This window comes from Apodemus sylvaticus, chromosome 15 (genome assembly GCF_947179515.1).
Source record: "Apodemus sylvaticus chromosome 15, mApoSyl1.1, whole genome shotgun sequence".
NCBI lineage: Eukaryota > Metazoa > Chordata > Mammalia > Rodentia > Muridae > Apodemus > Apodemus sylvaticus.
This window is the reverse complement of record NC_067486.1, coordinates 61,473,649-61,486,765: the sequence shown is the minus strand read 5'-3', so window position 1 is coordinate 61,486,765 and position 13,117 is coordinate 61,473,649. Positions and strand designations below refer to the sequence as shown.

Below are 13,117 nucleotides of genomic sequence, written 5' to 3'. Positions count from 1 at the left end.
ATCCATGTTAGCTATATAAAGAAACTAATGTACAGGCAAGAGATGTACTGCCTTCTTGCCTACTGTGCTTATCAGTTTCACTCAGCAAGAAATGGTCTATAAGTATCGCCTTGACTTTTATAAAGACCTTAAAATCAATAAAAAATCATAAATGTCCTCACAAATGCCTAAAGCTAAGAAGAAATGAAGATTTAGGCTTACAACCACAATCATACAAGTATAAATAATCCAATAATTCTGGTGTTACTTGAGACAACTTGTGTAAAAATATTAGGACAAGAATAAATGTATTTAGAACCTGCAGATCCTGTTGCATCAACTCATTAGTGAACAGTAAAGATCGGCCCTCTAAAAGTAGCCTTGATTAGGTAAAACTAATTTGTTGACTTATTCTAGCCCACATACTGATTAAGCAGTACTGTTTGCAGGGAAGACCCGTGAAGAAACTGCCCCACAGACCCTATTAAAGGCTTGTCAGACCAAATGATATCTGACAAGAACAGGAAACTTTGTCAGGCCAAGGGACAGAAATTAGCGAAAGAACGTTTTTCCAAGAGTTATATGATCTCAAACTACAAAAGGGACAGACTCTACTGTTACAGTGTATAGCCCCTTTTGTCCTTGCTTCAGGAGAGAGGGAGGGGGAGGGGGGAGGGAGAGGAAGAGGGAGAGGGAGAGGGAGAGAGAGAGAGAGAGAGAGAGAGAGAGAGCACCAGAGGGCTGCTCTGAGAAGTTTCTGTACTCACACTGGCTGCCTGGTCTCTTCTGCTTTCTTCTCCCAGCAGCGCTGCACAGCTCACTCTGCAGCATGCACCAGCCTAAGATGCTTTTCTACTCCACTGTATCCTCTGATGCTCCAGTCCCAGGGCAGGGTGGCCTGTGATTGGGAGGAGGCATCTCACATGGGCGGAGCCTGATGCTGCCTGAACCTGCCTGGCTGAGCAGGAAGCACTGTGGGCAGATCTCTGCTGCTTTGCAATGTACATCTCTGATGGGGAGGGGGGGGGGTTCTGCTTTTCTCCTTGAATGCAAACAGGTCTGTGTGTGTGTGTGTGTGTGTGTGTGTATGTGTAGAGTTGATGTTCCTTCGCTTGATTGGATCATTAACTTTAAGCGTTTGTGTATTAAAGAACCCTCTCAAGTTCCCTCCTCTGCTCGCACAGGGTCAGGGCCAGACTCAGTTTCTGTAACCACAGGCTGTATTTGAGGGGACAGTAATATTCATTAGGTGAGTGGCATAGCAACTGATAAAGGAGAAGAAAGTTGGAAGCACAGATGGAGAAATGCAAATGAAGAGACAGGATCAAGTAATGTTTTGATGTCTAAGCGGGTCCTTCTTCTCTCTCGGTCCCTTCTTTCAGGACCATGGAGTCATGTATACACGGTATGAAGAATATTGCTTTTAATGGGAAAATAACAACACACAGTTTAGTCTGGTGTTGAGGGGTAGTAAGGGCAGCGATATTAGAAAGGTCTGAGCATTTTAATCAATAGATTGGGAGCTCCGTATAGATCAGCACCATCTCACCACAGGTTCTTCTTAATCCAGGGGCAGAGTTAGCATGCAGTGTGCTTATTGGCAAGTACCCTGAGATCCATCACCATAGAAACATGGTGTAGCCGGGACAGCCTCAGGCTACATACTGGCAGCTTTGAGGATGATGGCCTATCTGAGCTCTGCACTGGCTGCCTCAGTGACTTATGTGTTTAGGGGAAGGTACCCTGGGGAACAGATGCCCAGGTGAGTCCAGTTCCTGAGCAAGACTGACAATGGGATGCAGTTAGAGTTTGAAAGGGGACAGTGTGGGACATCCATGTCCCTCTCCTTACCGTCTTCCTTTTCAGCATTCCAGAGTCAGCTTTGGTGACCAGGACAAGTCATACAATAAACTTCTACATAATGGTTAAAAACGAAACCACATAAAAACAGTTCCACAAAAATAAATTTAACATTTATTCAACAAATGTTTATAAAAGCTCTTGTTGCCTCAGGACCAATTTTAGAAGCTAAAGATGAAAACCAGCAAATTACAACGTAACAGAACAGCTCCCCTTACAAAGCATTCTGCTTGAGTTACAGTAGATTACAATGTAACAGGACACTTCCGCTTACCAAGTATTCTGTCTGAGTTGATACAACTTTATTTCTAAAAATATATATGAATTTTGGCTTTAGGAAGACCTTTCAGCAAGCATTAAGAGGAATCTATTGGGGTGGTAAGGTTTGGGTGACTACTATTATTTTTGTAGTCCATACATATTCTTATAGCACCTAGATTATGACTTTTCAAAGAGAAACATAGGTCATCAAAACGTGCTTCCTTGGAAATCTGCAAGCAATGAAAGAGTAAAGAAGCAAAGACTCCTTTCCACCCATGTTCTAGGCATTTTATGTTCTCCTAGGGCTGTGTGGAGAGAAACATAAAAGATTCGAGGGCTGGAGAGATGTCTCAAGAGCACTGGCTGCTCTGTCGGAGGACCTGGCTCCAGTTTCCCCGCTTTGCAGGGTCACATGTGCCTGTAACCCAGCCCCAGGGAATATGATGCCCTCTTATGGTCTCTGAGGGCACACACATAATGATATGTATATATATATATATATATATATACATACATATATATGTATATATATATGTATATTGTGAAAGAGGCATTCATATGTATAATTTTAAAAACCTTCATAGGTTTGAAAATCTTTTCAGAATAGACAAGGGAAACACAAAACCCAGTAACAGGAGATCAGGAAGAGCAGATTAGTTTTCAGATAAGTGCAATTGAGTAGTTGTGGAATTTGAATCCTTAACGAGAAAGTATGACAGATTTATTTTTCTAGTAACTAATTTAGGTTTTCTTTCCCCTTAACCATACCCTAACTTGACTAAAACAACCAATCTGTGAATTCCCATTGCAAACAAAACAAAACTGAAAAAACAGCCCCAAACCCAGCTAACAAACCAAACAAACAAAAGCAAAAGCAAAACACAAAAACCAAAAGAAAACCAATTTTTTTCCTATTATCACAATTTAGGTTAGAAACCCCAGTGGTTGTGGAAAGAATGGGGAAAGATATAGAGTTCCTGTACAACAGTCTCCTGAGAGGGGAACCAGGCCGTCCTCTTGAGTGACATGATCAACAGAGGCCCGAGTACCTCAGGGCCAGAAACCCCTGCCCGTAGAGTATGTCTGGTACAGTATAGTCACAGAGCCAACTGACTCCCACGAGCACCAGAGGTGCTCTGCCCACACACTGGTTTGCAGCCAGTTTGTGCCCTGCGATTTCATCTAGACCCCATTCTCAAACCCAATCCACCTTCTGTATACCCTGTAAGGCCTGTTCTCTCTGCCTGGCCAAACCCCAGCACTATCAACTTTCTACTTTGTGTTTGAAGTATACCTGACCCTGAAAAAAAAATCACCTCCTTCCATGAGTCTTGAGTTTTGGTGAACATTTTCTTGATATGAATAAACTTAAAAGGTTCTGAGTTTTAATGGGCAATGATTTTTCCTATTTAGCAATTTGAGGTGGGGATGTAGGAAGAGGTGAGGGGACATGGGTCAACAGGTAGAACCCTTAAAGAGGAAACACAAAAATCCCTTAAAGAATTGCAGGAAAATACAAACAAACAAGTGAAGGAACTGAATAAAACCATGCAGGATCTAAATATGGAAGTAGAAACAATGAAGAAATCCCAAAGAGAGATAACTCTAGAGATTGAAAACCTTGGAAAGAAATCAGGAGTCATAGACGCAAGCATCAACAGCAGAATACAAGAGATATAAGAAAGAATCTCAGGTGCTGAAGATACCATAGAAAACATTGACTCAAAGAAAATGCAAAATGCAAAAGGCTTGTAACCCAAAACATCCAGGAAATCCAGGACACAATGAGAAGACCAAACCTAAGGATTATAGGTATAGAAGAGAGTGAAGATTTACAACTTAAAAGGCCAATAAATATCTTCAACAAAATTATAGAAGAAAACTTCCCTAACCTAAAGAAAGAGATGCACAGGAACATACAAGAAGCCTACAAAACAACAAACAGACTGGACCAGAACAGAAAGTCCTCCCATCACATAATGATCAAAACACCAAATGCAGTAAACAAAGAATATTAAAAGCAGTAAGGGAAAAAGGCCAAGGAACATATAAAGGCAGACCTATCAGAATCACACCAGACTTCTCACCAGACGATGAAAGCTAGAAGATCCTGGTCAGATCTCATACAGACCCTAAGAGAACTCAAATGCCAGACCAGGCTACTATACCAAGCAAAAATCTCAATTACCATAGATGGAGAAAACAAAATATTCCATGATAAAACCAAATTTACACGACATCTTTCCACAAATCCAGCCCTACATAGGATAATAGATGGAAAACGCCAACACAAGGAGGGAAATTACACCCTAGAAAAAGCAAGAAAGTAATTTTCTTCCAACAAACCCAAAAGAAACATAAAAATAACACCAAAAATAACAGGAAGCAACAATCACTATACCTTAATATCTCTTAACATCAATGGATTCAATTCCCCAATAAAAAGACATAGACTAACAGAAGTATTTTTCATGTAAATCTTCAATTTTACCAAAAAATGTTTGTAATTCCTCTTCCAATTAATTTAATAATGTTTTATGTCTGCCATTTTATCTGTATAATTTTCCATGATAATCTTCAATTTTAACATGTTTTTCTATATATTTCTTAAATTTTATCAGAAATATTTTCCATGTAAATTTTCAACTTTATCAGAAAATGTTAATAATTCCCTTTCAATCAACTTAGAAATATTTTTATGCCTACCATTTTATCTGTGTAATTTTCCATGATAATCTTCAATTTTAACATATTTATTCTGTATTTTTCTACAATTTTATCACACATATTTTTCACGTAAATCTTCAACTGTATCACGAAATGTTTCTACTTTTTTAAAAAAATAATTTAACAATGTTCCTTACATTTTACTCTTCAATTTTCCATGAAAATTGTCAATTTTAATGTGTTTTTCTTTATATTTTTTCAATTTGGTCAGAAATATTTTCCATGTAAATCTTCAATTTTATTACAAAATGTTTTTACTTCATTTTTAAATAAAAGTTAAGACGGGGAGTGATCAAGGAGAGCATTCAGTGTCAGCCTCTTGACCACACATGCCTGTGCACCTTCATGTGCTCTGTACACGCCCACATGAACATGCACCTACAACACATGGAGAGACAACTGCTGATGATTTGCAATATAATTGTCCTGGTTGTATTATATTCTGCTCTATGAATTTGAAATAATCTTCCCAATTAAAATTCAGGTTGTTAAAAATTTTATTACAATGATAATGATGCAGAAAGCATACATGCACATAGGATTTTAAATATTCATTCTTTGGTAAAAAATTTCTTAAAATTTAAATTTGTGGCTAACGGCTATGTTTATTTTAAACATGTTCTGATTTATGAGCATTTCAGAGATGCTGTGAAAAGACTGTTTCTTGGAACAGAGCAAGAAAGTTCCTGTTTCTCTGCAGTTTTAGCAGTCTTAAGCTAAAAAGGCATAATAAGTATTTTTAAATTCTATTTCTTTGGTCAGTCACAGGCTTTCAGTAGTGTCTTAATCAGTTTTCAATTGCTTATATAGTCAAGACAAAACACCACAATGAAGACAACTTATAAAAGAAAGCATTTAATTAGGGCTCATGGATCCGGAGGGTCAGAGTCCGTGGCCAGCATGGCAGGCGGCATGGTAGCAGGAACACAGACAGGACTGGCTCTGAAGCAGCAGCTGAGAGCTAACATCTGATCTACAAGCCTGAGGCAGAGGGAGAGAGACTGGTGATGGCACAGGTCTTTGAAACTTTAAAGCCCACCATAAGTGACACACCTCCTCCAACGAGGCCACGCCTCCTGATCCTTCCCAAACAGTTCCAGCCACCGGGGACAAGTGTTCAAATATGTGAGCTCGTGCCAGGCTGGAGTCGTCCTCATTCCTCATTCCTCACCCCAGCCCGACGTGCACTTGTTTCTGTCTCTGCCATGAGCTTTACTGTTTGAGACATTTAATGTAAACCATATGATCTCTGCCCTTTGCTTTGTGCTTCGGCCGCGTGTATTCTGTATTCTCTCCCTCTTGCTGAATAATGCCGTAGCATATGGAGACGGCACCTTTCCGTGTTGAATTTAATATTTGTTGCAATATTAAATTTGTTGCAACCACACTAGTTCTCAGTGTGCTGTCTATGAAGGACATGCGCATTCTCATGTAACAAGTCTCTTCACTTTTTCATCTTCCAAAACAGGAAGTCTGACTCTTTAAATGGCTTTTAATTCTTCTTCTTTCCTCCAGCTCCCAATAACCACACTGTGCTTTCTGTTTCCACAAATTTGGAAGTCTATAAACAACATAAGTAAAATCATACAGCATTTTATTCCTGGCTGATTTTATTTAGCGATACGCTCTCTAGATCAAAATATGTGGCGGGGATTCTTTCATCCTTTTCAAGGGTGAATAGTATTTCAGTGATTGTCTGCTATATTTAAAAATCCATCCTCAGCGGATGAACATTTAGGTTGTTTTCAGCTTTTTTGGTTATTAGTAATTTTTCTCTGAATATTTGTAAACAATGTTTGTTTTGCATTTTCAGTTCCTTAGGCATGGATTGCTAGACCATACAATAACATGGTGTTTAACTTTCTGAGTCACTGCTAAACTATTTTCCAAGGTAGCTACACCACTTTGCATTCCCACCAGGTGTGTATGAGGAATTTGATTTCTTTACACTTTCTCCAATGCTTGTGGTCTCTGCTTTTGACCGCAGCCATTCTGCTAAATGTGAGGTGTTGTCTCACTGTGACTCTAACATCCATGTCCCTAATCACCAGTGATGTCAAACTTCGTCTTTATGAGGCACATGCGTGACCCAGTGTGCTAAAGAACAGGGAAGTCAGTTCTTTAACCAACAGAGGGGAGGACGGTGGATGCAGCTCGGTTGGCGCAGTACTTGCTGGGTCTCATCCCCAGGATGGCCCAGAACCGGGCGTGGCTATACACGCCTGTAATGCCAGCACCTGGAAGGCACAGATCAGTAGGTCAAGATCTTCTTTGGTTACAAAGCTAATTTGAGGCTAGCCTGGGCTACTTGAGACTCTACCTTAAATAAAGAGGTAGAAGGGGAGGGGAGTTGGGCAAAGAACCTGGGGAAAGGAGGAAAAGCAGTTGCACAGGGAGAGATAGATCTGGCTTCTGCTAGTGTGAGGGAGTCAGGGTCACTGGAGTGAGGGGATGCCCGATGCTCGGTTCCATCCACAATCCTGTTGATAAGAACACTTCTGAAATAATTACGAAAACGCTGTATTCAGGAGGCAGAGGCAGGAAAAGCTGAAGCCCAGGAGTATTCTCAGATGTGCAGTAAGTTCAAGACCAGCCTGGTCTACGGAGCGAATTCAACGACAGCCAGGGCTACACAGAGAAACCCTGTTTCAAAATAAAATAAAATAAAATAAAATAAAATAAAATAAAATAAAATAAAATAAAATAAAATAAAATAAAATAAATAAGTAAAATAAAATACCATGTGTTTCTATCTCTGTTTACTCTCCATGGAGACTCTCAGCTCTCATATTTATTCTCCCTGGCTACTCTGTCCTCTTCACATTGTACTGCAGTGAAACTGGGCAGGGTCAAGTCTGAGTCTCTCAGCGCCTCTTGGCAGCTAGTTGCCCTGAGATTCGCATGCTGAGTGTTTACTTGTGACCGGTAAGGAACTGCTTTCTGTCACTTTGGAACTCCTGCTGATTGATCTTCTGTGCTAGATGTCTCTGTAGAGAGCCTGAGTCACAGTGTGTGAAGGGTGGTGCTCTCTCTGCTTTCTCAGAGAAGTATGTGTGGAGGAAACCAGGGCCGGCCCGTCCCCTCTGGTCTACTGCCTCACGGTGGAAGGTCACGAAAGGCATCAGAAATAGCCTAAGGGAGCGGCTGCAGCTGCCGGAGTGGATGCCTCTGAGGCGTCTTGTCTTTAGAAACTTGTCAAAACTGTCCAAGATGGTGGCTCTCAACCTGTGGGTCCTGACTCCTTTGGGGCTGAGCAACCCTTTCTTGGGGGGGGGCACCTAAGACCACCAGAAAACACAGATATTTCCATTACTATTCATCACAGTAGCAAAATTACAGTTATGAAGTAGCAATGGAAATAATTTTATAGTTGGGCGTCACCATGACATGAGGAACTTTACTAAAGGTCACTGAATTACGAAGGTTGAGAACCACTGATCTAATATTAAGGCCAAACATCAAAAAGCGAAATTAAACGGTTTAAAATAGATTTTATGTATGATGCATGTGTTGGGGAGGTCACATTGAGACCTGTGCACCACACGGATAGTGTGGAGGTCAGAGAACAACGTTGTTCCAGAGACAGTTCCTTCATTTAGCTGTGGGACTTAGGGACTGGACTCAGATCGTCTGGTTTTCATAGCACTTTGACGCAGCCTGCCATCTTACCAGCCTGTTTTACTTTTCTTTTTATATCTGAAATTGTTTTGGTATATAACCCAGGCTGGCCTTGAACTTCAGGTTGTCTTGCTCTGGCTTTTAAGTGCTGAGAGGGAAAGTGTACACCACCAACCACACTGGGATTCAGTGCTGACACGCCATGACATTATAGCCTCCATATTTCTACCGCTAATAATAGGAACGGCCTCTCAAGCTTTAGGCTATCTTGTTGGACCACCCCACCAGTTCACATGACTCTAGTTTATTCCGTAGGTCATCGCTGTTCAGTTTTCAGCTCATCTTACAAGCACGCAGTATCTTTATCTGAGTAGAGAACACATTTATTGAGTTTGAACACATGCATGGTTTATGAACAACTTAAAGAAAAAGCTACATAATCTTGGACTCATATAGGACTATATTTGGACTAGACATATGAGAAATAAGTGTCAGAGACAATACAGTAAAGTTTGTTTGAAATCTCAAGCAATACAGCCACATAATCATATCACGTCATTAGTTAACGATACAAAGAATCAAGTCTGCCTTATTGCTCACACGGAAGAGTTTCAAAATGCTCAGCGTACAAAAGTAGAATCAAATGATCATCTCAAGAATGATTTCTGACCAGATCCTCTCGTTCCAGACAGACCGAGCTAAAGCTTTGTGCTGTTAGACACCAGTCCAACTGGTTAGACATTCCACATGATACAGATTTCTTTAGGGGATAAAGTTGATGACAAAATGCCACCTGCACAGATGTGCCCTCGGGAGTAAAGCATGCCTGAGTTTTACTGTAGGCTGAGAACCAGGAGAAGATTAAATCTCATTCACTAATGACAGAATGTGGCCTGCAGCGATAAGGACAGAAAATAGTACTAATATTTTCTTTCCACTGATATGGATCATTCATACCTAATATTAATAATCATTTGTTTAAAAAAGGATAAAATTTTTTCTTGCACGTTTCCGACAGGAATTTTGTAAGCAGCTTAGAGCCACGAGAGATCCTCGTGTTCTTTGAGAGCTGAGAGCGGTTAGGAGAGCTCACTCGGCCCTTTGGCAGACTTGGCCTTATTCTAGTTCAGGCTTGTGGGAGTAAGTGTTGAGATATCAACACGTGAGTAGCCGTAATGTGTATATTTTGTGTGATTATCCAGAGGTATCTATAATTGTTGTGTGAAATTTACAAAGTCACTCTATATAATATTTTGACCTAAAAATTAAGACCACATTTAGGCAGAGTTACTGCCGACGCCTTCTGAAAACACATTTTTCGAGTGGGAGCAGGTGGAATACAGTCAGGCCATGGATGACAGACAGTAGACAGGGCTGGGAGGTCCGTCTTCAGGTGTCCTGCTTTTCGTCTCTGTATCTGATCATGTCCTGTACCTAAGGAGAATTAAAAAAAAAAAAAGTTTCCATTGGGAATTTTGATCTACTCAGAACTAACATATCTCATGGGGCTTAAATATGTAGAAGTTAAAAAAATACAGATGTAGTCCTGGGCCTGAGCGAGATCAAATAAATTAAGACTTCATCAATTAGGGATGCATGGTGTAATCTCTAGAGAAACCATTATAAAATGCAGACACACAAGCTGGCAAACTGGCTGTGGTTAAAAGCACAATTGAGTCAGGTTCCCAGGACCCCTGTTGGCTTACAACAGCTCCAAGCGCCCTCTTTTGGCTTCTATGGGGACCTGCATTTCTGTGAACATGCCCACAGTCAGACCTTGCCCACCAACACGATTAAAAACAACAGAAAAGTTCTTGTCATACAGATCTTTCACATGTTTGGTAAGAGTCACCCCAAGATACTTTATACTGTTTGTGGCTATTGTGAAGGGGGTCATTTCCCTAATTTCTTTCTCAGCCTGCTTATCCTTTGAGTATAGGAAGGCCACTGATTTGCTTGTGTTGATTTTATAACCTGCCACTTTGCTGAAGTTGTTTATCAGCTGTAGGAGCTCTCTAGTGGAGTTTTTTGGGTCACTTAGGTAGACTATCATGTCGTCTGCAAATAATGATAGTTTGACTTCTTCCTTTCCAATTTGTATCCCTTTGACCTCCTTATGTTGTCAAATTGCCCGAGCTAGTACCTCAAGTACAATATTGAAAAGATAAAGAGAAAGGGGGCAGCCTTGTCTGGTCCCTGATTTCAGTGGGATTGCTTCAAGTTTATCTCCATTTAGTTTGATGCTGGCTACCGGTTTGCTGTATATTGCTTTTACTATGTTTAGGTATGGGCCTTGAATTCCTGTTCTCTCCAAGACTTTAAGCATGAAAGGATGCTGAATTTTGTCAAATGCTTTTTCAGCATCCAATGAAATGACCATGTGGTTTTGTTCTTTGAGTTTGTTTATGTAGTGGATTGCATTGATGGATTTCCGTATATTGAACCAACCCTGCATTCCTGGGATAAAGCCTACTTGATCATGGTGGATGATCGTTTTGATGTGTTCTTGGATTCGGTTGGCAAGAATTTTATTGAGTATTTTTGCATCGATGTTCATAAGGGAAATTGGTCTGAAGTTCTCTTACTTTGTTGGATCTTTGTGTGGCTTTGGTATCAGCGTAATTGTGGCTTCGTAGAAGGAATTGGGTAGTATTCCTTCTGTTTCTATTTTGTGGAATAGTTTGAAGAGTATTGGTGTTAACTCTCTGAAGAAGGAAATGGAAGAAGACCTCAAAAAAATGGGAAAACCTCCCATGCTCATGGATCAGTAGAATCAATATAGTTAAAATGGCCATTTTGCCAAAAGCAATATACAGATTCAATGCAATACCCATCAAAATCCCAACTCAATTCTTCACAGAGTTAGAAAGAGCAATTATCAAATTCATCTGGAACAACAAAAAACCCAGGATAGCTAAAACTATTCTCAGCAACAAAAGAAAATCTGGGGGAATCAGTATCCCTGACATCAAGCAATACTACAGAGCAACAGTGTTAAAAACTGCATGGTATTGGTACAGTGACAGGCAGGAGGATCAATGGAACAGGATTGAAGATCCAGAAATGAACCCACACACCTATGGCCACTTGATCCTCGACAAAGAGCCTGAAAACATCCAATGGAAAAAAGATAGCCTTTTCAACAAATGGTGCTGGTTCAACTGGAGGGCAGCATGCAGAAGAATGCAAATTGATCCATCCTTGTCTCCTTGTACTAAGCTCAAATCCAAATGGATCAAAGACCTCCACATAAAGCCAGACACTCTGAAGCTAATAGAAAAGAAACTGGGGAAGACCCTTGAGGACATCGGTACAGGGAGAAAGTTTCTGAACAGAACACCAATAGCGTATGCTCTAAGAGCAAGAATTGACAAATGGGACCTCATAAAATTACAAAGTTTCTGTAAGGCAAAGGACACCATCAAGAGGACAAATCGGCAACCAACAAATTGGGAAAAGATCTTCACCAATCCTACATCAGATAGAGGGCTAATATCCAATATATATAAAGAACTCAAGAAGTTAGACTCCAGAAAACCAAACAACCCTATTAAAAATGGGGTACAGAGTTAAACAAAGAATTCTCACCTGAAGAACTTCGGATGGCGGAGAAGCATCTTAAAAAATGCTCAACTTCATTAGTCATTAGGGAAATGCAAATCAAAACAACCCTGAGATTTCATCTTACACCAGTCAGAATGGCTAAGATTAAAAATTCAGGAGACAGCAGATGTTGGAGAGGGTGTGGAGAAAGAGGAACACTCCTCCACTGCTGGTGGGGTTGCAAATTGGTACAACCACTCTGGAAATCAGTCTGGCAGTTCCTCCGAAAACTGGGCACCTCACTTCCAGAAGATCCTGCTATACCACTCCTGGGCATATACCCAGAGGATTCCCCACCATGTAATAAGGATACATGCTCTACTATGTTCATAGCAGCCCTATTTATAATTGCCAGATGCTGGAAAGAACCCAGGTATCCCTCAACAGAAGAGTGGATGCAAAAAATGTGGTATATCTACACAATGGAGTACTATTCAGCCATTAGAAACAATGAATTCATGAAATTCTTAGGCAAATGGATGAAGCTAGAGAACATCATACTAAGTGAGGTAACCCAGACTCAAAAGGTGACTCATGGTATGCACTCACTAATAAGTGGATATTAACCTAGAAAACTGGAATACCCAAAACATAATCCACACATCAAATGAGGTACAAGAAGAAAGGAGGAGTGGCCCCTGGTTCTGGAAAGACTCAGTGAAGCATATTCAACAAAACCAGAACGGGGAAGTGGGAAGGGGTGGGTGGGAGGACAGGGGAAGAGAAGGGGGCTTACGGGACTTTCAGGGAATGGGGGGGCTAGAAAAGGGGAAATCATTTGAAATGTAAATAAATTATATCGAATAAAAAAAATTAAAAAAAAAACAGAAAACACTTTTAAAAAACACTAGCAAGATTATTCTGGCAGGGACTTCAGCAGTGTGGGAGGTTTTTCACATATGTTTGTTAAAAGTTATTTGACAAGATCTATATTGTGCCTCTGAACAGTATAGAGAGGATACTAATGTATAGTTAGGAAATGTGCCAGTACTAACTCACAGTAATTAAAGCAAACATACCATGGACACAAAATAGCAATGTAGGGGAATTAGGAATGACGGTATAGGGT

The 13,117-nt window shown here is 40.4% G+C and overlaps 2 protein-coding genes across 2 annotated transcripts in view; both read right to left on the bottom strand.

The window, feature by feature from the left end:
* The window catches only part of Upk1b (uroplakin 1B), a 28,470-nt gene extending 27,638 nt beyond the window's left edge, over positions 1-832 (bottom strand). The window contains exon 1 of the mRNA XM_052158934.1: positions 747-832. The gene's annotated coding sequence lies outside the window, so the exon portion shown is untranslated. The remainder of the gene's footprint in view (positions 1-746) is intronic.
* The window catches only part of Tex55 (testis expressed 55), a 37,603-nt gene that overhangs the window by 8,258 nt on the left and 16,228 nt on the right, over positions 1-13,117 (bottom strand). The gene's annotated exons all lie outside the window — the stretch shown is intronic.